The following is a 25,101-nucleotide window of genomic DNA, read 5'->3' on the forward strand; positions in this document are numbered from 1 at the left end:
ACGTTCCAGACCTGGCCGCAATAGGTGAAATCCGTGATGGGGAATTTATCGACTGATAGTACTTATTTAAGTATTTATATTGTAATTGTTTGGTAAGTTTTCATTGTTTTAAGTGTTTATAAACCCTTCCCACACAGTATTTATTTTAGATACAGTATTTAAATACAGTATTTACAATTTTAGATTTTTTTTTAAAAAAAACCTGCCGATCGAGTTCGGCGGGCTGTTTAAATCTGCCGATCGACTTCCTCAGAAACCCGCGATGAAGTGAAGCCGCAGTAGGTGAAGCGCGGTATAGCAAGGGACTACTGTATTACTGTAGCAATAACCAAATTGGCTGATAAGCTTCGTGGAAATTCTAGATACTCATCCTAAGCATATAAAAGCTATCAACAGAAATATTACTGTTTTTAAAAAAACTCTGCTATCTGCTTAAATGCAATCCTATCATCAATCCTATCATTTTAACCGTGATCGAAAGAAAGTCACAATCATCCTAGGTCCCCTAAACATCCTAACTCAGTTGTGGTAAGCAGCTGGATATAGATAGAAATAAAATACAAACATGGTGGAGAAATGAAGGGTTATATCATAGCAGCAGCCATAGGCTGGAGGCCTTGAAAAAATGAGCTAGATGCAGCCAGGTTGATCAGTGATAATTAGTAAGGCCACTGAAATACATCTTCAATATTCAGGTGATTTAAAAAAAAACCATGATGGAATTTCTCAGCAGATGGCAATGCCATAAGACTTTCTCCTGGTTTGAAAGGTAAGCAGAACTGGGTTGGATGTACCTAGATGGAAGAACAGTGGGAAGAGTGGCCAGGTATGCAAGAGAGATTGGGAAAAGAAAAGCAAGGAAAGCACTTCTGTTGTCTTGCCAAGACAATTACAGGGTCCTCTTGTCACCTTATAATAGCATCTTAGATAAATAGCAGATCAACAGCACCAATTCTACTTTTATCTTTTTAGCTTTATTTTGATATGCTAATTTGTGATTACAATAATACAATCTGAGTTGAGATTGGGTACCAGGTTTGCCTTAAGAGTAGGCTTTTAATCTTCCATTATTATTATTATTATTATTATTATTATTATTATTATTATTATTATTATTATTATTTATTGGATTTGTATGCCGCCCCTCTCTGCAGACTCTTATGACTGTGATAATGGTGAACCTAAGGCAGTGATGGCGAACCTATGGCACAGGTGCCGCAGGTGGCACACGGAGCCATATCTGCTGGCACGTGAACAGTTGCCCTTGCTCATCTCCAGTGTGCATGTGTGTGCCAGCCAGCTGATTTTTGGCTTGCACAGAGGCTCTGGCAGGACATTTTTGGCTTCCAGAGAGCCTCTGGGGAGGTGGGGAGGGTATTTTTACCCTTTCCTGGTTCCAGAGAAGTCTTTGGAGCCTGGGGAGGGTGAAACAAGAGCCTACTGGGCCACCAGAAGTTGGAAAACAGTCCATTTCCAGCGTCCAGGGGTCTTTCTGGTGATGGGGGAGGCTGTTTTCGCCCTCCCCAGGCATTGAATTATGGGTGTGGGCCCTTGTGCATGTGCAATAGTGTGCACTCTGTCAGAAATAGACGAGATATTACAGTCAGTGTGAACCATAATAAATCATTTCTGGAGGTCAATGGATTACGATAGAGAATTTGCTTTCAAACAAGGTTTCTTTTAATTATAAAAGTAAAAAAATAAAGTATGCCATGAGAGGCATATAAAATACATCTTTACATCATGGCAGCTAACAAAGAAGAGAAAAATACAATATGGAGAATCTCAGGAGGACGGATGTGATGCATAATGATGTGGCAGGATTTTACATCGTAATAGGAGGAGTTAATAAAACACACACTGTTAACTATTTAATTACTGAATAATTCTGAATGTCTTTAAATGTCTCTGGGGCTGTCAATACTTAGCGTGACACACTCATGCTTTTTTGGCACCTGAGGAAAAAAAGGTTCGCCATCACTGACCTAAGGCATGCATGCCCGAATTGGCATGCGGAGCCATGTCGTCTGGCACGTGTCCTGCTGCCCATTCCTCTTCTGGGTTTCTGGTGTGCATGAGCACACGATGACCGGCCGGCCTTTGTGCAAGCAGCAGTGCTGGAAACTGGAAGAGCTAGTCTTCTGTTTTCTGGTGTGAGCATGTACGCCGGCCAGCTAATCATTGTGTGTACACGCACGGCAGAAAGCAGAAGACTTGCTGGCCACTACACATGCGCATGCTGGAAACCAGAAGTTCATTTTTGGGCGTGCACGTGCCCTCTGGCCAGGTCCTCTTCCGGGTTGCGCCCCAGACGAGCGCGCTACATGAGCCCATTCTGCCTTTTGGGCACTCCACCGAATGCAACCTTTGATAGAAAAGTCTGTAGAGGTTCTCAGTCCTCCACGTCGTGGTTGTCCCAAAGGTGCTTTTTCAGGAGGCAACTGGACTTCCTTGTTTTTTTATTTGTGCATCTCATCCACGAAGCTTCTTCAGTTCTGATTGGATGGTGGGGGATGGAAGGATTTATACACCTTGCAGACAGCTGGTCATTTTCATCCTTTTAGAGAAGAAAAATGTCTTCAAAGAAAAAACGAGAAAGTCCACTTGCCTCCTGAAGAAACACCTTAGGGACAACCATGATCTGGATGATGAAGAATCCCTACAGACTTTTAGCTTTTGGTTGGGACGAACACCCTTTGAATAGTGTGGGAGTATGAGCAGATTTCCAGAATAATTGCAGACTACAGGAACCATTAAGACTCAGGTGACCCCCGAGGACACAGATAGACCTCCAAGTGCTACAATGACCCTCAAAAAGAATGCAAATGACCATCTGTCTGCAAGGAATATAAATCCTTCCATCCCCTACCATCCAGTCAGAGCTAAAGAAGCTTTTTAAATGAAAAGTGAAACATCTTCAAATAATAAACAAGAAAGCCTGGTTGCCTCCTGAAAAAGCATATTTGGGACTTCAATAGAAAACCAAGATTTCTCTCTTGTTTGGATAGTAAGATCTGGGAGATGCTGCTCTGAAGAAACATAAAGCAGATGTGAGCTATATCCATCTCCAGATTCTAGATGTGCTGGGCCCCAAACCATGACCCCAGTTTTTAAATATTTTCCATATTAATTAAGAAACCAGCTTGCAGACTTCTAAACAATCTTTCAATTATCTGGATATCAATAACAACCTTAGCCTTCCAAGCAACTAAATTGCCAATGTCGATCCAATCTTTCTAAGTTCTAGGAAAGTCACTGTTTCAAGAAGAATAAAATGTATTATATTTTAGTTTCAACTGCTAATATAATACTTATATCATGCCAATCTTCTGAGATTCAGCGAAACACTAAAATTAAGGAATAACAAGTAGTAGCTCTGAGAATCTGGTAGCTAAATAAATGCATATAAAGTGGGCAGGGAAAGGAAAAATCACCAAATATCACCAAAATCATAACATAGAAACATAGAAGACTGACGGCAGAAAAAGACCTCATGGTCCATCTAGTCTGCCCTTATACTATTTCCTGTATTTTATCTTACAATGGATATATGTTTATCCCAGGCATGTTTAAATTCAGTTACTGTGGATTTACCAACCTCGTCTGCTGGAAGTTTGTTCCAAGGATCTACTACTCTTTCAGTGAAATAATATTTTCTCACGTTGCTTTTGATCTTTCCCACAACTAACTTCAGATTGTGTCCCCTTGTAACAGTTCTATGGCACTGATTTGGATTTTGTCCTTGTTTAACTCTTCCCCTTGACCTACTTACTTACTTACGTACGTACAGTATGTACTTACTTATTTATTTATTTATTAGATTTGTATGCTGCCCCACTGCGAAGACTCGGAGTGGCTCACAACAGAAATACTTATATTGCATTAATATGTAGTTGGGATTTTTTTTCTCCTATGGAAACAGTAATCTATGATAAGAGAGCAATAAATGTTTTGTACAATCAAGTTATCGCCTCTTATATCATACAGGCAGGCATTCTTGGACCAGCTGTTCAAAGTCCTGAATGGAAATTGCAGATTTTTCCCTCCCTTTAAAAATATACAGAAACTCATCTTGGCAGAATACCACAAGTAATTTTCCATTGCTTTCTTTTAGGATGTTTTCTTGACTTTCCGGTCCAGCTACAGTCCTGTTGGTTCCCCTTCCAAGTATTAGCCAAGGCTGAGTTTAGATTTCTAGATCAATTGGTATGAGATAGATGTTGTCTCCCAGTTCAGTATTTTGCTTATTTGCCAAACTTAGTTTGGCACAAGAGTCCTAATACATCCCTCCTTTCTAGCTTAGTCAGCCACACCTTGAAACTTCCGGAATGTTCTAGAATGGCCTGCAATGCCGTAAGTGTACTTAATATCACCTGGAGTGCTTTGAAATGCTTTAGATCTTTAGTTAAGAACACAAGACAAACCAAGAAATATTTTGTTGTGGTTTCCTTTTGGTTTATTTCCTCTGCTAAAGCACGACAGAGCAAATGCTATATAGACAATGTTTTGCATAAGAAGGCAAGTCCTGGTAACTTCCCCCCTCCCAAAAATCCTTAAATATGTAAAGATGAAGGCCTTATAATCTGGATGAATATATTCAAACCTGCTAAGACAAAGAAACATCCGTGTCAATCTTTTACCTCCGATCAATGTAGTCAGTGAAAAGGAAGCGAAACTATTTCATTTCAGAAAAAGACATAAAACCTGCCTAAATTGGGCCTGCAGGCCAGATTCTCCCCACGCTGTCATTAAATTATTGTGCCTTGCTCAGAATCAGCTACTGGGAGAAGGCAAAAGGCCAGTCCTTAGACATTAATCTGCATTTTCTGCTTTAAAAGAATGGCCTACATGGCTGTAAAAAAAACCCCACCCTCCCCTAAATTTCTTCTCTGCAATGTTTGTACAATTTAAATAGAAACAGTCAAAGAAACATAAACAGTATCTGTTCAGTTTTCTACTGTGATAGGAAAAAAATATTCCCAGCATAATGTTTGAATGAAAGGGAGAGGGGGAAAAAACCCTTTGCAGCAAGAAAGATCAAATGAAGGCAACATGCAAACAACCCGAAGCATGTATGGTGCAAAACTGCTTTCAAACCTAAGCTGTCTGAAGGACATTGTCACAAGACAAAGCACAATTTTGCATATATATATATGCACATATTTATATATATATCTATATCTATATAAGTGAGCATCTGCCCCCACCCTATGGATTGGAGCTGACCCTTAGAAAATGTCTCTGTGTAGAACAGCCATCTATTCCTCCCCCCCCATCATGTAACAGGGACTAGTGGTCTGTAAGACAGACATCCACAGTTAAATACAGAGCTATTGTATATTGGTATTATTAAACACTAACACAAAGATGGTATCACAGCACCCTGGGCTTCTTCATGCAAGCTATTCAATGCCCTGTCAGAATGGAGAAGCACAGTACATTGAAACACCAGACCAAAATATTTTCAGGCTTAACAGATCACATGCAATTTTTCAATACACTACAATTTATTCCTTAAATACCTTATGTCATCTGCTGCACAATCAGGAAATAAAGAGGTTCCTTAATGCTTGTGTCACCCTCTAAAGTAGCGAGTCCTGCCTGTCATCAGCCTCCATGGAATTTGCCCAATCAAAAGACTCCCAGGGCTTTTAAGATTGTCTACTTTATTCCGCTTGAATACAACAGACACCCTAAATATTAAACTCCATCAGAACACATTTTTTCTTTCCTTCAACTCTTTCCATCCTCTATCCTTAGTTATCATTTTCCAGGACTGTGCATTCATAATGCCAAATGTCAGCCACGACAGGGTGGATTGCTGTAACTTCACAATGCACATAAAATTCCAGGGTTACTGATGATTTCCTGTTTTAGGAAGTCACTGTTTCTAGCAAAATAGCCACCAATGCAAACAAAAATAAAAGTCCTCCAGTACCTTCTTTAAGAGCCTTTGTTCTTCCCTTTGCCATTTCATTACTGCTTCATCTTACTTCCCCACTCCCTTTCCCTGGAGCTTCCAGCTTCAGCATAAGATGCAAAATGTCTGCTCTTTATCTAGGTATACATTTCTTTTCTTTTTTTTTTTAAGAGAAGGAAAGCGAATTATTATCCAAAATCTAAGGCTGTGAAGCTTTGAGTCAAGAGGAGACATTGCTTACCAGCTGATGCACTGTGTCCATCCGGTTCCTATCTGAATGTCATTAATGTGAGAGTATTGCAATTTAGCCTACTAATAATCCACTGGAGTTCTGCAAACCTTTTGAAACAGATCCCCTCCTCTGGATTGCCATAATGTTCGGCGCAAGATTATTTAACTACCAGAAAATCCACAGAATGACAGGAAGACGTACATATGCTAATTTGTATAAAATGTACAGTCTGTCTTAAAACTGTCTTTGACTTCCAGATCAAAGCGAGGTTATCACATTTGAGCCAACAAAAAGAAAAAAAAGAAGAGAGAAGGGATAAGAAGTCATCGTGTTGATATGATGGAGGAAAAAGATATTAAAAGTTTAATGATCAAGTATATCAAAACAGCTCCCTGCTTTATGGACCCCAATTTTTGACTATCATATGGGGCCCTCTTCTTTTATGATTTAACAGCAGCAAGGAAATGTCTTCCTGTAAGGTGTACAAAACAAAGACTGATTATGGTTAAATCTTTTTAAAACAAATGTTTTCATTCTAGGTCATCTGAAATCAGTTAAATAGCATTTCCTCTCTATTCTCTAGTGTGTCTCGGTATGCAATCTCACATTGTGTTCAGGCTTTGTTACCATGTTATGCCCATGCTCAGATTGTTACACCCTTAACAAGCACTGCAGCTCACCTTGTGTACTTTGCCTTGTGATAATTTTTAAAATGCCAATGATGCCGATGAAGGTTGCACAAGCACAGCAAACCTGAAAGAGTTAAAGGCAGCTCTAATCAATAGGCCTGAAAGGAAAACAAGAGCATGCCTCTTAAAGCTTATTTTGCAAAGGCTTTCATGCGCAATTTTACAACACTGCTTTTTTTTGGCCTTTTGCACAGATAGATATACATAGACAGAGATTTCAGGTTTTTCCCCCCAGAAAAGAAATCTACAATACAACCACAGTTAAAGAGAGAAAGAGAGAGATAGAGAGAGCAAAGTAGCAATCCTGAGCCACATGCATAAAAGAGAAATGCTAGCCAACCCATTTTATTTTGCTGTTTAAAAACAAAACAAGCACCAAGATATCGCAGTGTCCCACTTAGCAAAGGAAACAATTTTCTTTCTTTCTTCTTAATAAGGATGATAAAACTTCAGCTATGGTCCATTCTTTTATAGCATTTCCATTATCACCATTATTTTCTAAAGGCATGAACCAGCCAAAGTTACCAGCCATTGCAAATAGGCACATAACATACACAGAAACCTTTATGACTGTTATAGTAGCCACATACCAGAGCTGTGTGTCTAAAGTGTGCATTCACATATTGTTAGGGGACGGTATCTGTTCTGCAAGATCCTCTGCTTTTGGTGCCATGAAGGGAGGGCGGGAGGAAGCCATCTCAATAACTGCATTGTGTTCAGGAGCTGAACTGCCTCAAACCAGTTTCAGCCGGTTCTGGTCACCCTACGTAGAAAGCTATGGCAACCCTCACTGAGTTGCCAACAAATCCTGAAAACCAGAGTGGTTCAGTTGTTTTCTTCTCTAATGTGAAGATCATTTTGGTCTGGTTTCTCCCCCCACACCAGCCCACCCCCTGCAATTTCAATCACAGCCCCTTATACTGAGAGAGAGAGAGAGACAGAAACACAGAGAGAGAGAGAGAGAGACAGAAACATTTGACATTTTAGCTTTTTTCCCTTTGCCGTCCATAACTTACCTCCCAAAACCTGGCTGAAAAACTGTGTATGTCTTGAAGCTAACAAAGAGAGACCGCAATTGTTGGTTGTTGGTTTTTTTTTAAAATGCTCACAGGATCTCCTTTGCTGCATGAAGGATACTCTGGCCACAAGAGCAAGCAAACCCCCCACTTCCACTTCTGTTCCCCAAGAGAGGGAGATGCTTCTGTTGAGTGACATACTTTCCTACGCACTCTCAACGTTGGGGCATTTACAAGCAGGATTTCCATGTTCTCACCCCCCACATCTGTAGAGCATTTGGAGAGGTAGTTAAATAGCCCTTGCTCTTCACAAAGAGCTTATGGCCAACCTTGTCTTATCCACTTCCAACTCCCTAGTAACTTACACATATTGTAGCAACAGTTGTTACTACAAGGCCTTCTCTTCACCTGTGCAAGATCCCTTCCTCACAAGATGCCCAAGCTGCCATGCAGAGATTCCATGTCCCTCACTGAGCTCCATCTCTACTCTTATAATATTGGATAAGAGTCGGCAAATGTTTTTCTTCAACTTGAAGCAAGGTGCCATGAGAAGTTGACTCTTCCTTCTGCAATGTTAAAATATTGATGCTCCTAAGACACAATTTTCCAAGTTGGTGTTTTCTATATGTGTTGGAACAGCAGCTTTCAAAATCCCCATTCCTCATCATAATGTCTTCCTTGTGAATGGAATTCCTTACCTCTGGCCTGCCTCTTTTAATTTACTCATATTTTCAGAGATCTTCCTTCCTTCTTCTCCTTACCAAAATGGTTTCCAAATCCAGCCTCAACAGCAGTGATATTCCATACTTTTCACAGACTAAAACCTCCTATTTCCATAATTCAAAACCTCCTCAATGGCAGATTCTAAACTAGAAAAGAGTCTTATTGTTTGTCTCCTCCAAAAATTACAGATTACACATAATCATTCTGGGCAGCTTTCCAGTCATTTACTGGTTGTTATGGGAATTTTGGACAAGTGGATATTGGAAAATATATAGCTCCCAACTTATCTCACCACTAATCATACTGATGGGACTGTTGTTTATTGTACTCTAACATCTGAAAAACCATTTTCCCAATCCTGATAATCACCACCATTTAAAACAAGAACAGAAGCCGCCATTTTTATAAAACTGCCTGTTGCCATCTAGTTTATGTCATCATTACACAAATGCACCCTATAAGAATTTAAGTATAAATTACCATATACTCTTACTTTTCACTTCTCAGTCATATTATAATGACATGATTGATTTGCTGGCTGCTTCTATAAGAAGGATGCCAATGCAACTACTAGTGGTTGGTTTCAATAGTACACCAATCAAATATATAACATTCCATCTCACATAATGATCCACCAGATGAATTCAGGAAGCCCACAAACAGGACCTCAAAGAACCCCTCCTTTCCTATTGTGTGTCACATCTTGTATACCATTCTGGTCTGAACACCTCAGGAGAGATATTATGGAACTTTAAAAATATTATATATGGCAGTGGTTCTCAACCTTTCTAATGCCGCAAGCCCTTAATATAGTTCCTTATGTTGTGGTGACCTCCAACCATAAGTCTAGTGCCAATTCTCCCAACAGAGCTTTAAGATGATTGGCTGGAAGGTCAGAGGGACACTCCCACTGTAAAGGCCTGATTGGTCGGATTGTAAAAACATGTTCCAAGGTGCCAGAATAGACGTTTTAGTTCCTAACACCAAGGGATATTTATCTTTTCAGATGGTCTTTGGCGACCCCTGTGAAATGGTCATTTGACCCCCAAAGGGTTGAGAACCACTGATATATGGTAAAGAAAGACTGGACTGGGGGAGTTTTCCATCTTCCATAATACTAGAAGTAGAGGCTACCCAATGAAGCTAATTACGGTAGTAGATTTAAAAGCAATAAAAGGAAATACGTATTTATCCATGTAGCATGTAATCAACTTATGCCATAAATACTGCAAGACATGATGCTGGCCATTATTTTATGTGCTTCAATTGGAGATTAGATATACTTGTAAAGGACAGTTCAGTCTATGTCCTCTGTTTCTGATGAATGGGCATATGGCAACTTTTAAGTATTAGGTTGAGAGCACCAACAATTGAAGAAGAGGGCTCCACTGATCTCCTATCTGTTCTTAGATTTTATTTATTTATTTATTTATTATTTAGATTTGTATGCCGCCCCTCTCCGCAGATACATTTGATAAACTACTACAGCAAGTGGAATGATGGCTAGAGGGGTCTATGCCTGATCTATGTGTTATTCTCACATTCTTAAATATAATACAGAGATCTGTTTCACAAGGAAGCCCAGATTCACCTCATGCTAATCTCCCCCTGACACTACATTTCAATTCAACCAACTGCTTCACAAGTAGTTTCTGCTACAGAATGGGCATCAACCATAGAAGAACAATTTCACAATGGCAACAATTCCACCAAAGAATTGTAACATACATTTCTCCATTATTCTTTCTCTGTTATTATCATTTTCTTTCAACAAGGTGCACTCTTTTATGTACCACTGTCCTTCTGTTCCCTCGCAAATATCCCATGTCACAATTATACAAACATTGTTCTGCTGGATAACCATAACCAATGATTGGATATAAATTAGTGGAAGCATCCAGTTTGACAAGCAAAAGGACCAGTTTCAGCCTCTGTTATCTCCTGTTACATGATGGCAAAGGCCATCGTTGTAAAAACTGGGAGATCACCGATGATCAGAACAGATAGTTTCCTGTGTGTCCTCCATAGGAAATGAAATTGGAAGACATTAGCTTGAAGCCATCAGTTTAGGAACGGCTGGATTAAGAAGCATACTGAAAAGCTAGATGGACTGGAATAATGCAATTATTTGAATATTTGCAAATATCCAGCTGCTGCTTGCAGAGCAACTTGCCCATGTTGTGGTGGTAGTAATGAATGGAAAAAACGTTGGGCTTAGAGTTATGTCAAATAGGTGGCTCCCACATTATTGTTACACCCTATTATCAGCATGAAAAACAACCTTGTCATTGGCACCTGCATTCACCATCTCTGCATCGTGCAGCCCTAACCACTTAGAAATGAGATTTTGGCAGCACCCACTTACTACATTGTTATCTCATATTTCCTAACCAAGGGCTCATATCTACAGAGACAGTTTCCCTTGAATAACTCAAACAGCCAGTGACAAATAAGGATTGGCTCAAACTCTTCAACCTAAGTGGATTTTGATCTCAATCACTCCCTGTCAAGAGTGAGACTATCCACCCAAAAATGTTAATTTCAGAATTCAGATGATTCAAAGTCACGCCTCTAGAATCTTAATTGTTTCCGTTTCCAGTCTTGTGGTTAACAGTATTTGGAAATAAAAAGTTGATCAAGTAGCTAAAATGGGGCAGAAAAGCATCTTTCTATATAGGCAGATACACATAATGTTCACCAAGCAACTAATAAATGGGTCAAGACCACACAATTCCCTAAGCATCCAGGTCATGGGATCTCTTTGTTCGTGGTTTGTCATGAGGAGGAGTGAGGGGAAGATAATATGACTCCCCAACCTGACACCACCTAGAAGTCTTGTGAATATAATAGACATATTTGATGGGGCCTACAAGACAATGTGATCTCTTTCCATGCTGTCTTCCAGATCCAATTTCAGGCCTACCTGCTTTAGCTCCAAAAATGTACTTCCACCTCTATATAAATGTTTTAAGTAAATAAATAAAAAACTTATTCGGTTGACAAACGATTCCTGTTTTACAGGGCAGATGGCCAGGAATCGCAGCCAGAAATAATGCAAGTTAAAGTGTCATTACCTATCTAAATTTCCATATAAGTATTTATTCTTGATGGTGTGAGTCTCCAGAGAAGGGCGGCCTAGGAATCGAAATAATAAATAAAATAAATAAATAAATGGAAACGTCTTTAATGATCTACCTCTATGGTCGAGCTATATAGAGTATGTTGTTTGGAAAGGTTTAAGAATAACCTAGACAGGTTGCTCTGGTAACCATTTCCCTGCCATGTTTGAGAAAAGCCTTTAAACATCTGCAGCCCCCTCCAACTCCAAATTATCTGATCTTTTTTCTTCCCAAGAAGGCTGAAGAGGGCCGGCAAAAAAAATAAAATAAAATTTTAAAAAGCTACCCAGCGTTACCTGAAGAGAAATCCTCAGTGAATTTACTGGAGCCTCCAGCAAATGGGCCCGGGCTTGGCTGATGCTCTCGGGGAGGGCAGGATGAGGGGCCTGAACAAGTCCCCAACATGGACACCCCTTGGCCAGCGAAGCCTTAAGCTCCCGGTGGCCCTGCTGGGCTTTGCAGGAACAGACCAAATCAAAATAAAAACCAAAGACCGCTTTGCGGGGGAAGAAGGAAAGCGGGGCCGTCCGGTCTGCAGAGCCAGAGCGCCTTCTCTCTGTGCCAGGCGCCGCCGCCGACCGAGAGGCCTTGCTCAGTCAAGCCATTTTCTCGCGACCGCGAAAACCACCGCCAGCTCTTTTTACGGCTTTCCAGGCGGGCGCGTTCAAAAAGAAATGCCAAACGCTCCAGCAGCCCCAGGCCTCCTCCAGCTCCAGCCGTCCGCCTCTGCAAAACGGGCACTGCGCCTCCGGCCTAAAATCTTCAGTGCTTTTTGCAACCGGGCTGCTTTATCCCCCCCACCCTCCGGCCGGCGAGAGCAACGACGGGCCTGGCCTAGGTTTTTTTTTCCTTCGGTCCTTTATTTCCCCCACCCCTTATGGAGGCCGCTGGCGCTTCGAGTGCAGCCGAGGAAGGTCTTAATGCTGGCGGGCCCGGAGCGGAGCGAGTGGCGGCGACGGCGGCTCCTCCTCGTTCCTTTGCGGGGCTCGGCGACGAGCCATAGCCGGGAAGGAAATCTGACTGAGGGAGATGTGTGCCTCTCTTCTCTTTCTCTCTCCCCCCGCTCCGCCGCTACCACCACCCACCCAAGCCCCGTGTGTATAACAGGCTCTGCAGCAGCCAGGCCCCGGCAAGGAAGGGTGGACACGGAGGGAGAAAAAAAAAAAAGAGACGGAGAGATGGGCATGGTGGTACCTCTTGCAAAGAGAGCGCCCGAGAGGAGAGCCCCGCTTCCCGCAAAACCCTCGCATGCAATTTCTTCCATCATCATCATCCCCCCCATGCAAACAGACCTGCTTGCTGCTGGTACCTTTTTTTGGGCAAGAGGCCAGGGTTGCTGCCACGCGGGGAGGGGCCGATCCTGTGCCAGGGTGTATTTTTTCAGACAGACATGTTTTTAAAAAAACAAAAAAAGGCTTTCTTTCCAACCCGCTAAAGGCGCCTTTGCAGCCCAGAGGCCTGATTTCTTCTTGTTGTTGGGGTTTTTTTTTTTCAAGGGGAAAAAAAAAGATGGTTGCACATAAAGGCAAGCAAGGCAGGCAGGCGCAGGGAAGAGCGAGCCTTTTTTTGCAAGGACGAGGGAGAAGGAAGGGGGGGAAAGGTGGGGACTGCCTCGCTGGCTTTGGGAAGGAGAGGAATTGGATGGGTTTGTGGGGGGGAGGCTTGGGGGGGTGGGAAGGCTGAAGCGCTCTCTCCCCTGTGGATTCAATTTAAAACTTGCCACTGAAGTGTGAAGAAGAAAATGGTGGAGGAGGAAGAAGAAGGGGAGGGAAAGATTCCTTATCCCCCCCCCTATCTGCCGCCCTCCAAAAACGACCATTATTATTAGAGTGTTTCTTCTAAAGCTTCCCCTTTCCTTCCCCTCCCTGTCGCTTGATAAATCAGGGATTCCCTTTTGTGGAGAAGGCAGAGAAAAAGAGGTGGTGGTTGTTTTTAAAAGGCATTCAAACATTCACCCCAGCTCCCTTTTCCCTTCTTCAATCTCCGGCATGTTTTAATTACCGGCGAGGAAGAAAGGAGCAGCTCTTCTTTTCTTTCTTTTTTTTTGGGGGGGGGGGGGAATAGATCTGCAGTCGCTGCAGGGCTGGAAGGGGAAAAAAGGGGGATCCTTTTGTTGCTGTTGTTGTTGCCCCTAATTCCAAAGAAAAAAGAAATCGACACATTTTATATCCTGAGCAAAAGGTGGAGGGTTTAAAAAAGGGAGAGGCAGCCCTGCGAGGGTTACCTCCAGTTGATGTTTGCAACCCGAAACCCCCCCCCCAATGAAATAGGCTGTGAGCCACAAAAAACTCGGGTCTTGATAAATGAAAAGGGCCCTTAAGGACCTGGTGACAGATGTGGTGCCGGTGGTGGCTACGCTCTTCCCCAGATTTTGGGGCCCAACTTTATTTGTGATAATGGCTCTGGACACAGACCCGAATGCTATTCTTTGCGAATAATAATTTTTAAAAAGGTGTTACTCAGGGCTTGGTTTGGAAAGGAGGCCATCAGATTCAGAAAGAGAAAAAAAGAAAGGGAGGGAAAGAAAGGAAAGGAAGGGAGAAAGGAGAGAAGAGGAGGAGAGGAAGAAGAAGGAAGGAAAAGGAGGGAGGGAGGAGAGAGGAGGAGAAGAGGAAGGAGGAGGAAGGAAGGAAAGGTATGTCAAGAATTTTGGGGATTAGGACCCCCCTAAAAATTTTTTTGATGGATGGCAAGCAGAGGGGGAGAAAGGACTCTGTTTCAAAATGTGCTGTGAAGATGCAGCCCGTGTCAAAGGGTTCCATTTTGAAACTCCTTTTACATCTTTTGCTTCCTTGTAATTTATTCTGGGCTCTGCACTGTGGAACTAGAGCAGAGTTTGAGCTTTTATGAAATATTCCTAAGATATTTGAAGGGTCCTACTATATGTCTCCTCTTCTTTATACTTTCTCAAAGCAAAACAGGCCATCTCTTTCTGTTTGTCTTCACAGGTTTTCATAGCTAGTCTTTTGGTCATCCTTCCTGACTGTCTATGAGGTGGTCTGCATTTGTCTGCCCCCTTGACAAAAAAATGGCCCCCAGAACTGGGCCCAGGAGTTCAAATGGGAACAGAGTGAGGTAATTTGGAAATTGCCTTTCTGTGGATGTAAAAAAACCCTGTTTTTAAATTCCATGTGTGCCTACTGGAAAGCTTGCTTAACCTGGCCAAAAGCTCTTTTATACTGCAGCCAAGACTTTGAAAGCTCTCCTGGTTACACTGTTTTCTTTCAGTAAAAAACCAAAATATTACAGTGGAGGTAACATTTGTGAGATTAATTGTTTCAATGAATTTGGAAATGTGTTCATTTCTCCCCCCGCGAGGTGGGAGATTGTGGAATAAGAAAGGCAGACAGATACTGGGCAAAATAAATCAGACTGAGGTGATATTTGTTTGTTTGTTTGTTTGTTTGTTTGTTTATTTATTTATTCGATTTTTATGCCGCCCTTCTCCTTAGACTCAGGGCGGCTTACAACATGTTAACAATAGCACTTTTTAACAGAACTAGGCTATTGCCCCCACAATCCGGGTCCTCATTTTACCCACCTTGGAAGGATGGAAGGCTGAATCAACCTTGAGCCGGTGATGAGATTTGAACCGCTGACCTTCAGATCTTCACATCTATCTATAGATATGAGTGAGGTTTCCTCTTGCAATCAACCACACACTTTTCTCTTGAGCCTTGCCTCGCCTCAATGTTATCTCAATTGATGCAATAGCGTTGCCAGTATTAAAATCCCTTTGTGGTAAATCTGTCTTAGTTTTGGCAAAGCTCTTAAATAAAAGAAGAAGATGCTTTAAATCATGTCCATTACCCATTTGCCCAATATTTTTTTAAAAAAGATTGATTCCATGGAGGCAAGAAACTACTGGGACACTGCAAAAAATGACATGGCCATTTCCCCACACTTATGACCACTGCAGTATCCCCCATGGTCACATGATCAAAATTCAGATGCTGGGCCACTGACTCATATTTCATAATAATAATAATAATAATAATAATAGTAGTAATAATAATAATATTAATAATAACAACAACAACAACAACAACAGAATTGGAAGGGATCTTGGAGGTCTTCTAGTCCAACCCCCTGCTTAGGCAGGAAACCCTACACTACTTCAGACAAATGGTTATCCAACATTTTCTTAAAAACTTCCAGTGTTGGAGCATTCACAACTTCTGGAGGTAAGCTGTTCCACGGATTAATTGTTCTAACTGTCAGGAAATGTCTCCTTAGTTCTAAGTTGCTTGTCTCCTTGATTAGGTTCCACCCATTGCTTCTTGTTCTATCCTCAGATGCTTTGAAGAATAGGTTGACTGCTTCTTTGTGGCAACCCCTGAGATATTGGAACACTGCTATCATGTCTCCCCTGGTCCTTCTTTTCATTAAACTAGCCATTCCTAGTTCCTGCAACCGTTCTTCATATGTTTTAGCCTCCTGTACACTAATCGTCTTTATTGCTCTTCTCTGTTTCTAGAGTCTCAATATCCCTTTTGCATCATGGCGACCAAAACTGAATGCAGTATTCCAAGTGTGGCCTTACCAGGGCCTTATAAAGTGGTATTAACACTTCACGTGATCTTGATTCTATCCCTCTGTTAATGCAGCCTAGAACTGTGTTGGCTTTTTTGGCAGCTGCTGCACACTGCTGGCTCATATTTAAATGGTTTATGACGGTTGCAGTATCCCGGCGTCTATGATCACCTTTTGCAACCTGCTGACAAGCAAAGTCAATTGGGCAGCCAGATTCACTTAACAACCCGTATTACTAACTTAACAATTTCCATGATTCACTTAACAGCTGTGGGAAGAAAGGTTGTAAAATGGGGCAAAAATCATTTAATAACTGTCTTACTTAGCAGCAGACATTTTAGGCTCCATTGTGGTTATAAGTTGAGGGCTACCTATATGGCTTTGCTTTATTACATTATTTCATTTCATTTTGCTGCTGCTTCATTTTTTCTGGTTCCTCCTATAATTAATCTCCATATGATAACTAGAAGTTGCATTCATGTTCTACTTCATAGCAACTGTTGGGTTAGGGTTCAGATCTGTTTTGCCTCTTTCCCCAATATTATTAATATTATTAGAAATAAAGTTGTTTCTGTTTAGCTGATGGGACCAGGAGGAGGCCAACCCTGTGGGCCCTTATCGGTCACTCAAAGCTGTGTGGTAGAAGGCGGTCCTGAAGATAGTCTAGCCCTAAGACATGTAGGGCTTTATAGGTGATAACCAACATCTTAAATTGTGTCCAGAGACTGATTGGGAGTCAGTGCAGCTCACAGACAGTTGGTATGATATGGCTGTACATAGATGCACCCAAAACAGCTTGCATGGTTGCATTCTGGACCAGTTGTAGCCAGTTGTAGAGTGCATTGCAATAGTCTAACCTTGAGGTGATAAGGGCATGAGTGACCCTGAGAAGACCACGAGAAGAGAAGTTAGGGTTACAATTGGTGCACCAGGCGAATCTGTGTAAAGTTCTCCCTAGCTACAGCTGAAAGATGTTGATCAATCTCAGCTGAGAGTCTAGGTGGGCACCCAAATTGCAAGCCCGTTCTCAGGGAATACCAAGGATGGACAGTTGGTATAGTCCTTTGGAGACAATACCCATAGCTACTCAGTCTTGTCAGGGTTAAGTTTGAACCTGTTAACTCCCATCCAGACCCACATAGCCTCCAGTCACCGACACATCACATCTACCACTTAACTGAACTGACACAGGGTGGAGATGTACAGTTGGGTATCATTAGCATATTTCTGGTACCTTACCCTGTGCTGTCAGATGATCTCACCCAGTGGTTTCAGATGTTAAATAGAGGAGACAGTACTGAACCCTGTGGCACCCCACAAAGGAGGGTCCTAGGAGTCGACCTCTGTCCTCCTACCAACACCGACTGCGACCAACTGGAGAGATAGGAGGATAACCACCCCCACAGATTCCCAATTCCCCTAGTCGCCACAGAAGGATATCATGGTCTACGGTATTGTAAACCACAGAGAGGTCAAGAAGCACCAAGATAGAGGAACAACCTCTATCCCAGGCTCATCAGAGGCCATCCATCCATTGGGGTCTAACAGTGGTATACAACCAGGGTGGACAACCCCCGCTCTCACCAGCCAGAACGCCAGTCACTAACTGAGCGGTAAGAGGGCAGTCGTGTCATCCATCTGCTGCTGAGTCTTCCAGGAGCAGGGGTAGAGAGTCTTCGGGCCGTTCTGGGAGTACGCTCCCACTCTATGATTCCAGCTCCGTGCAGGCCTACAACTCCCTTCGCCCTTCACTGCCTTTCTGCCCTGGCTGCCAGAAGACACAGCAGCAGGTGTCTGGTCCAGCAAGCCTCTTTGATTCCAGTGGCTTCCAGCTGGAGTTTATGTCTTGCGGCCCACCCCACCCCATCCCTCGCCTCACCTGCCACCCCAAATCATGCTCCACCGTGAGACATGCATCTTACTGGAGACTGGCAGCTCTGTCGCATCTCTTGGCCAGTTTGTGCAGGGAAAAACCTTGCACTGTAAAGAAAAACTTTTGACGAGTGTGAGCAATTAATAACTTCTCGAACTCACAACGTTTTTCTTCATCGTGCAAGGTGTTTCCCTGCACAAACTGGCTGAAAGACAACAGAACCGCCAGTCTCCAGTAAGATGCGCATCTCATGCCCAACAAAGGACTTCTGTCTTTGGCGCTACCAGTGCACCCTCTGCGGCTGTCATGGGCATGCACGCACCAGGCAGTGCGAGATTTGGCTTCTGCGCATGTGCAGCAAGAGAAATATTGTGTGAGAACTCTGGCACATGCGCGGAAGCAAAAAAATAGCTGAAAATCGCCAAACATGGATGATGTAAAGATCTAATAATTAAATCAATAGACAAATGATCTTAATTTTTATTGTCCATAATGCAAGCATACTTACAGTGATTTCTGATAAAAGTTAGAAGTCATGATACAGTAGATTCGGACAACAGCTGTTCTACAAGTATATGAATTGTTTATCCTCTTAAAAACTTTATGAGATTGATATACTTTATATATACTGCTCAAAAAAATAAAAGGAGCACTTAAACAACACAATATAACTCCAAGTAAATCAAACTTCCGTGAACTCAAACTGTCCACTTAGGAAGCAACACTGATTGACAATCCATTTCACATGCTGTTGTGCACATTCAACTTTATACAGAACGAAGTATTCAATGAGAATATTTCATTCATTCAGATCCAGGATGTGTTATTTGAGTGTTCCCTTTATTTTTTTGAGCAGTATATTTTATTTATATTCATTTTCCCTACTTTGAAATTTGGGAAACTGAGGCATACTCCTAAATTTTATTTATCTGTACATATTGGTTCTAGACAACTGGCAAGTAACTAGCAACTTATGAAATTAATATTTGATTTTAAAAACTTGCCTTTATTCATTGTACCTGTCTTAATTTTACCTATTCGCATAGACTTTCTCATATTTGGTGAGAGTAAGAGGGAAACACAAAGATGATATTTGGACATGTAAATGCTCTGAATTCTGAAGCCCTGATCTTGGAGAACTCCTATTCATGTGATGAATCTATTTGACTTATCACAAAATATTATAAATGTAAATTTGCCCATCTCTGCAAATTTACAGACCAAAGTGTTCCTAAGCTATGATCAGTTCTTATTGTTATGATGTCAACCACTGGTTGGTTTCTTACGTTCCAATGGAATAAGTCAGTGGATCACATAGTATCATTATACTGTATCCTCTAAATATTTTATGTGATTGGCTAAGCCAAGAGAGGACAATTTCTCAGAAGTCACCAAAACATCTGGATTTGTAAGAATCTCTGAGCTAGGGGAATCACCTAATTCTTTCGGTTTTTCTTTTTTTGACTTTGCATAATATTAGCACTATAAGTTTAGGAGCAATGGATAGTTTAGTTATAGTTATAGTTTATTAGATTTGTATGCCGCCCCTCTCCGAAGACTCGGGGCGGCTCACAACATAATAGTGATACAATACATTACAAATCTAATAGTAGAAGTTAAATCAGTTTGAAAACGTTAATACATAAAAACGTTAAAAACGTTAATACATAATAAAATCCCTAACTATACAATCATACACATTCAACCTAATCCATCATACAGTGAGGCTGAAACATAAACGAGTCTACGGAGAGGGGCGGCATACAAATCTAATAAATAAATAAATAAATAAATAAATAAATAAATAAATAAAAGGGGGAGAAGGTAGTAATTTTCCCCACGCCTGGTGACAAAGGTGGGTCTTCAGCATTTAACGGAAGGCGAGGAGGGTGCGGGCTATTCGAATCTCTGGAAGGAGTTGATTCCAGAGGGCCAGGGCCGCCACAGAGAAGGCTCTTCCCCTGGGTCCCGCCAGCCGACATTGTTTGGTCGACGGGACCTGGAGAAAGCCAACTCTGTGGGACCTAATCGGTCGCTGGGATTCGTGCGGCAGAAGGCGGTCTCGGAGATATCCTTTCTATGGATCCAAAGATACCACCCAATTTAGCTGTGATCTTTCTCCAACCTGCACCATTATGCACCATAAAATGGTGTGCTCCATTTTAAACTGGTACCATAGAGTAATGATGGCGAGCCTTTTTCTCCCCTCAGATGCCGAAAGAGTGTGCACGTGCGCTATCACGCATGCCCGAGTGCCCATGCCCATAATTCAATGCCTGGGGAGGCAGTGAAGGGCTACCAAAATATGTACTACCACACTGTGGGCGTGGCTTATGCAGGGCTCCCTGCATTTTCTTTCAACATCTTTCAGTGTAAATTGGATGCTCTGGTGTGGAGCTCCATTTTTGCTACCACACTGCGTCGTCCCCCCGTCCGGGCAGCAGACCACCCCCACTCCCAGAGGCCCCTGGAGGACAGAAAAGGCCTGTTTCCCAACTTCTGATGGGCCCAGTAGACTCATGTTTCACCCTCCCCAAGCTCCAAAGGCTTCCCTGGAGCCGGGCGAGGGTAAAAATGCCCTCCCCCATTCCCCTGGAGGCTCTCTGGAAGCCAAAAACACCCTCCCAGACCCTCTTGTGTGAGCCAAAAATCAGCTGACCGGCACACACATGCACATTGGAGCTGAGCCAGGGCAATGGCTCACGTACCAACAGCTATGGCTCCGCGTGCCACCTGTGACACCCGTGCCATAGGTTCACCATCATTGCCATACAGCAATAGCACTTGGACTTACCAGTATATAACGCTCTATAGTGCTTTACAGACCTCTCTAATCAGTTTACAGAGTCAGCCTATTGCCCCCAACAATCTGGATCCTCATTTTACCGACCTCGGAAGGATGTCAACTTTGAGCCAGTCAGCATTGAATTCCTGGCAGTGAGCAATGAGTTAGCCTGCAATATTCTGCATTCTAACCACTGCACCGCCTCTAAAGTTCCATCTAAGTAGAACAGATTTATTTATTATTTATTAATTAGACCTCTGTGCCACCCTTCTCAACTGACTCAGGGTGGCATCGAAGTCTAATTAATAAATAATTTTGTTATAGACATTAAAAAAAACCTATTGCCTGCCCATAATCTCTGCAATTACTGTATTATGTTTTTGATTTATATCCACTCTTTTTTCAAGAAGCTCAAGATGATTTACAGGGCGGTCTCCCTTTCACCCCCTGAATACAACCCAGTGTTCAGGGGTAAAATGCTACCAGTTCAGCCCAGTTCGGGTGTAGCAGTAGCGGCGTCGGCCAGTAGTTGAGGCAGCGTGAGGCTCCACCCACCTCCCCGGACGTCATTTTCTTTGTTTCAACCCTCTGTGCATGCGCAGAGCGTTCTGCATATGTGTGAGCTTACTAGTGGTAATAGTAGTGCAGACTTAGTAAATAGTTTGACTGTGGAGGGAATTATTTGTTTAGCAGAGTGATGGTATTCGGGGAAAAACTGTTCTTGTGTATATGTTGTGTGTATGTTTTTTAAATTATGGGTTTTTAGCTTTTTTTAAATATTAGATTTGTATTTTACATTGTTTTTACTATTGCTGTGAGCCGCCCAGAGTCTGCAGAGAGGGGCGGCATACAAATTAAATGAATAAATAAATAAATGAATGAATGAATAAACAAATAAAAAAATAAAAAAATAAATAAATAAAAATAAATAAATAAATAAAAATAAATAAAAAATAAAAAATTGTCTTGGTGTGCAGTGCTCTGTAGCGCCGTTTTGAGAGTAGGAGTTGAAACAGTTTACGTCCAGGATGCGAGGGGTCAGTAAATGTTTTCCCCGTCCTCTTTTTGACTCCTGGTAGTATACAGATCCTCAATGGAAGGCAGGTTGGCAGGTTGTTTTTCCTGCAGTTCTGATTATCTTCTGAAGTCTATGTCTGTCTTGTTGGGTTACAGAACCAAACCAGACAGTTATAGAGGTGCAGATGACAGCCTCAATGATTCTTCTATAGAACTGTATCAGCAGCTCCTTGGGCTCCTTCCTGAGATGGTGCAAAAATAACTTTTAATAACTGTCTTTAACTGAAACAACTGTCTTAAACCACAGATCTTCATTTATAGATATCACAAGGTATCAGGACATGGTCCTCTCTTTGAAGGGCCACTCGTCTAAATCCAAGATGGGAGCTCTGTAGCCTTGAAGCTGCTCATCAGCATTTAGGATTTAAGCATCAGCACAGAGCAGATGGCGTCTAGTCATAATCTTCCCACTATAATAAGGTTAATTACAGTAATTATTTATTCTTAGCATTTCTGCCTATTTTTTTTTTTTTTGCATCTGTGAACATATGCAGATTTCATGCAAATTTAGGCTCCTTTTTTGTGGGCAAGAATGGCAGTTTGGTTTCCCCAACTCAGTGGAGGGAATGTAGAAACTATTGCTCAGTGGAACAGACAAAGCAAGACAAAGCTGGTATTCAGATAAGATATTTCAGACTAGGGCTATCTTGGCCACGAAAGCATTAATTTTCATCTCTTTGTATCATTTGGCCTTTTTTCCCCCTTTTCATTTCAGAAGAAAAACTGAGTCATATTTTAATATTTCATGATTCAGACTCAGTGGATATTAAATACACACACAATGAACAGCTGGTCTAGGCCAGCTTCTCTGCTTAGGGAATCTGTAAAATGCTTTTCTTTCACCGTTTCCTTTGTACTGCTAGATCGGTGGCTTTACTTTACCTTCAATATATATTAAACATATGCTGCTCATCACGGCATTATATGTTGCACTCGTGCCTGATAAGATAGTGACCCATACAGATGATCAAGGAAGTCAATGCTTGCTTTTCCCAAATTGTCCTGTCATCAGTTATTCAGGACCTGTATGCTCACCTGCTTGGTGATTTCAAGGAATATGGGTGACATTTAACTTCGTACTGACATTGTTGTATATCTTTGTTTTAATAACCTGGCTGCTCCCTTGAGAATTGACTCTTTTCAGTACAGAGTGTCACAGTGCTAACTAATGGGTACCGAGATATGTCCATAATTGTCTCTGTTGCATTCTGGACCACCTGGATCTTCCAAGTGGCCTTCAAGGACAGCATCATTCAGAGTGCATTGCAACAGTTGAGCCACATGAGTAGACATGAGTGATTACCCGAAGGATCTTCCTGAATAGGTGTTCTGTCAGGCTCTCTGGTAGAATCCTCCCAAAAATTCACAGGTACAAATTTCAGACACACACACGTTTGAAAATTCAAAACAATGTTCTTTATAATGAAAATTCACTTAAACTAAGCCCTCTTGGCATAGCAAAGAGCACTCGTCTCCAAACAAACTGGTAATTTGTACAAGTCCCTTATCAGTTCTGTGATACTTAGCTTGCAGCTGTGAGGCAATTCACAGTCCTTCTTCTTTCACAAAGGGAAACACACTTTGCCCTGGTTTATTTTCTAAGCGGAGAAAAATCAGCACAGAAAAGGTCAAAGTCAGTAAAGCAGTCACGAAACAGAACGATCAGATAATCTTCCACAATGGCCAAACTCACAGGCTGCTATTTATAGCAGCCTCACTAATTACCACAGCCCCACCCAACCACAGGTGGCCTCATTTTCTTTGATAATAATCTCTCAGTTGTTGTTGCCTATGCATCGCTGTCCGCATGCGTGGCTGTATCATTAACTCTTGTTGTGAATCCAAGGAGGATTGATAATTGATAATTGATCTCCTTCTGAGCTGTCTGCCCCACTCTCCTCCTCCCTGTCACTCATGTCTTCTTGGTCAGAGGAGCCTTCATCAGCAGATTCCACGGGGGGGAGGGGGCAAAACAGGCCTGCTGCAGCCTGTGGATGTCTCTCCCACATCCACAGTCCTTGGGGCAGGAGCAGGGCCAGAGCTAACCACAACAATAGGTAATTAAAAAAAACAGATTAGCAAAGTTGAAAAGGACCTTGCAGGGCATCTAATCCAACCCTCTGTGAAGTTGTGCAAAAGCCTTCATGACCACAGCTACTACCTAATCCAAATGTAAATCCATGAAGACCCTCAAATTGTGGAGCACCTTTGAAGGGGGAAGTGCAACCCTATCAAAATGTCTATGGAGATTATCAGTCATCCATCCCATACCTCAATGTCAGTGGAGATTCTCAATTATCCAAAACAAAGACAAGAAGACAATGGGTGGAAATTAATCAAGGAGAGAAGCAACCTAGAACTAAGGAGAATTTTCCCCGAACAATTAATCCATGGAACAGCTTGCCACCAGAAGTTTTGAATGCTCCAACGCTGGGAGTTTTTAAGAAGATGTTGGATAACCCTTTGAAGTAGTGTAGGGTTTCTTGCCTTAGTAGGGGGTTGGACTAGAAAACTTCCAACTGTGTCCTATTCTATTCTATTCCCATCCCCATCCCATTGCATTCCTTGTGTGTCCAATCGCACTGTGCCAATAAATAATTCTATTCCATTCCACCTCACCCCATCCTTCCCTACCCTACCCTATCCACAGTCCAGTTGTCTTTCGGGGAAAAAGGCACATATGGGACAACTCTATTATAAGGCAAAACAAATATTTCTATAAGTAGGTGGCCCTAAAAACCCCAGTTTTGGAGACAGTTCCTTCCCATCAAGATCCAGACAGCTTCTAGTTATTGGTACATGTCTTTGACAGCCTCACTTGAATGCCCTGGGGTCAAAAGAGAGAACTGAACCACAAATCACAATAGATATAGATATGAATTCAGGCAGATGTGAATATAGGGGCAAGCATGGACCAGGTTGTACACAACCAACACCCTGAAAAGAAAGAAAACCACCGCACAAAACTACAGGGAGCTGAGGAAGATACTTTTGTTAAAAGACCAAGGAGCACAAGGGTGGATGTGCCAACTCCCTCTCAGGCAACTGGGCTCTCAATTCATCATTAGAGATATGTTGGACCAAAAAGCCATTTTGGATACGCTAGAGCAGTGATGGTGAACCTATGGCACGGG

At 42.1% G+C, this 25,101-nt stretch overlaps 1 protein-coding gene across 1 annotated transcript in view; it reads right to left on the reverse strand.

Moving 5' to 3' along the window:
* ZNF532 (zinc finger protein 532) overlaps positions 1-12,071 on the reverse strand; it is an 80,113-nt gene extending 68,042 nt beyond the window's left edge. The window contains 1 exon segment of the mRNA XM_070736406.1: positions 11,996-12,071. The gene's annotated coding sequence lies outside the window, so the exon portion shown is untranslated.
* Positions 12,072-25,101: the final 13,030 nt, after the last annotated feature.

Source organism: Erythrolamprus reginae, chromosome 2 (assembly GCF_031021105.1).
Source record: "Erythrolamprus reginae isolate rEryReg1 chromosome 2, rEryReg1.hap1, whole genome shotgun sequence".
In the NCBI taxonomy this organism is placed as follows: domain Eukaryota; kingdom Metazoa; phylum Chordata; class Lepidosauria; order Squamata; family Dipsadidae; genus Erythrolamprus; species Erythrolamprus reginae.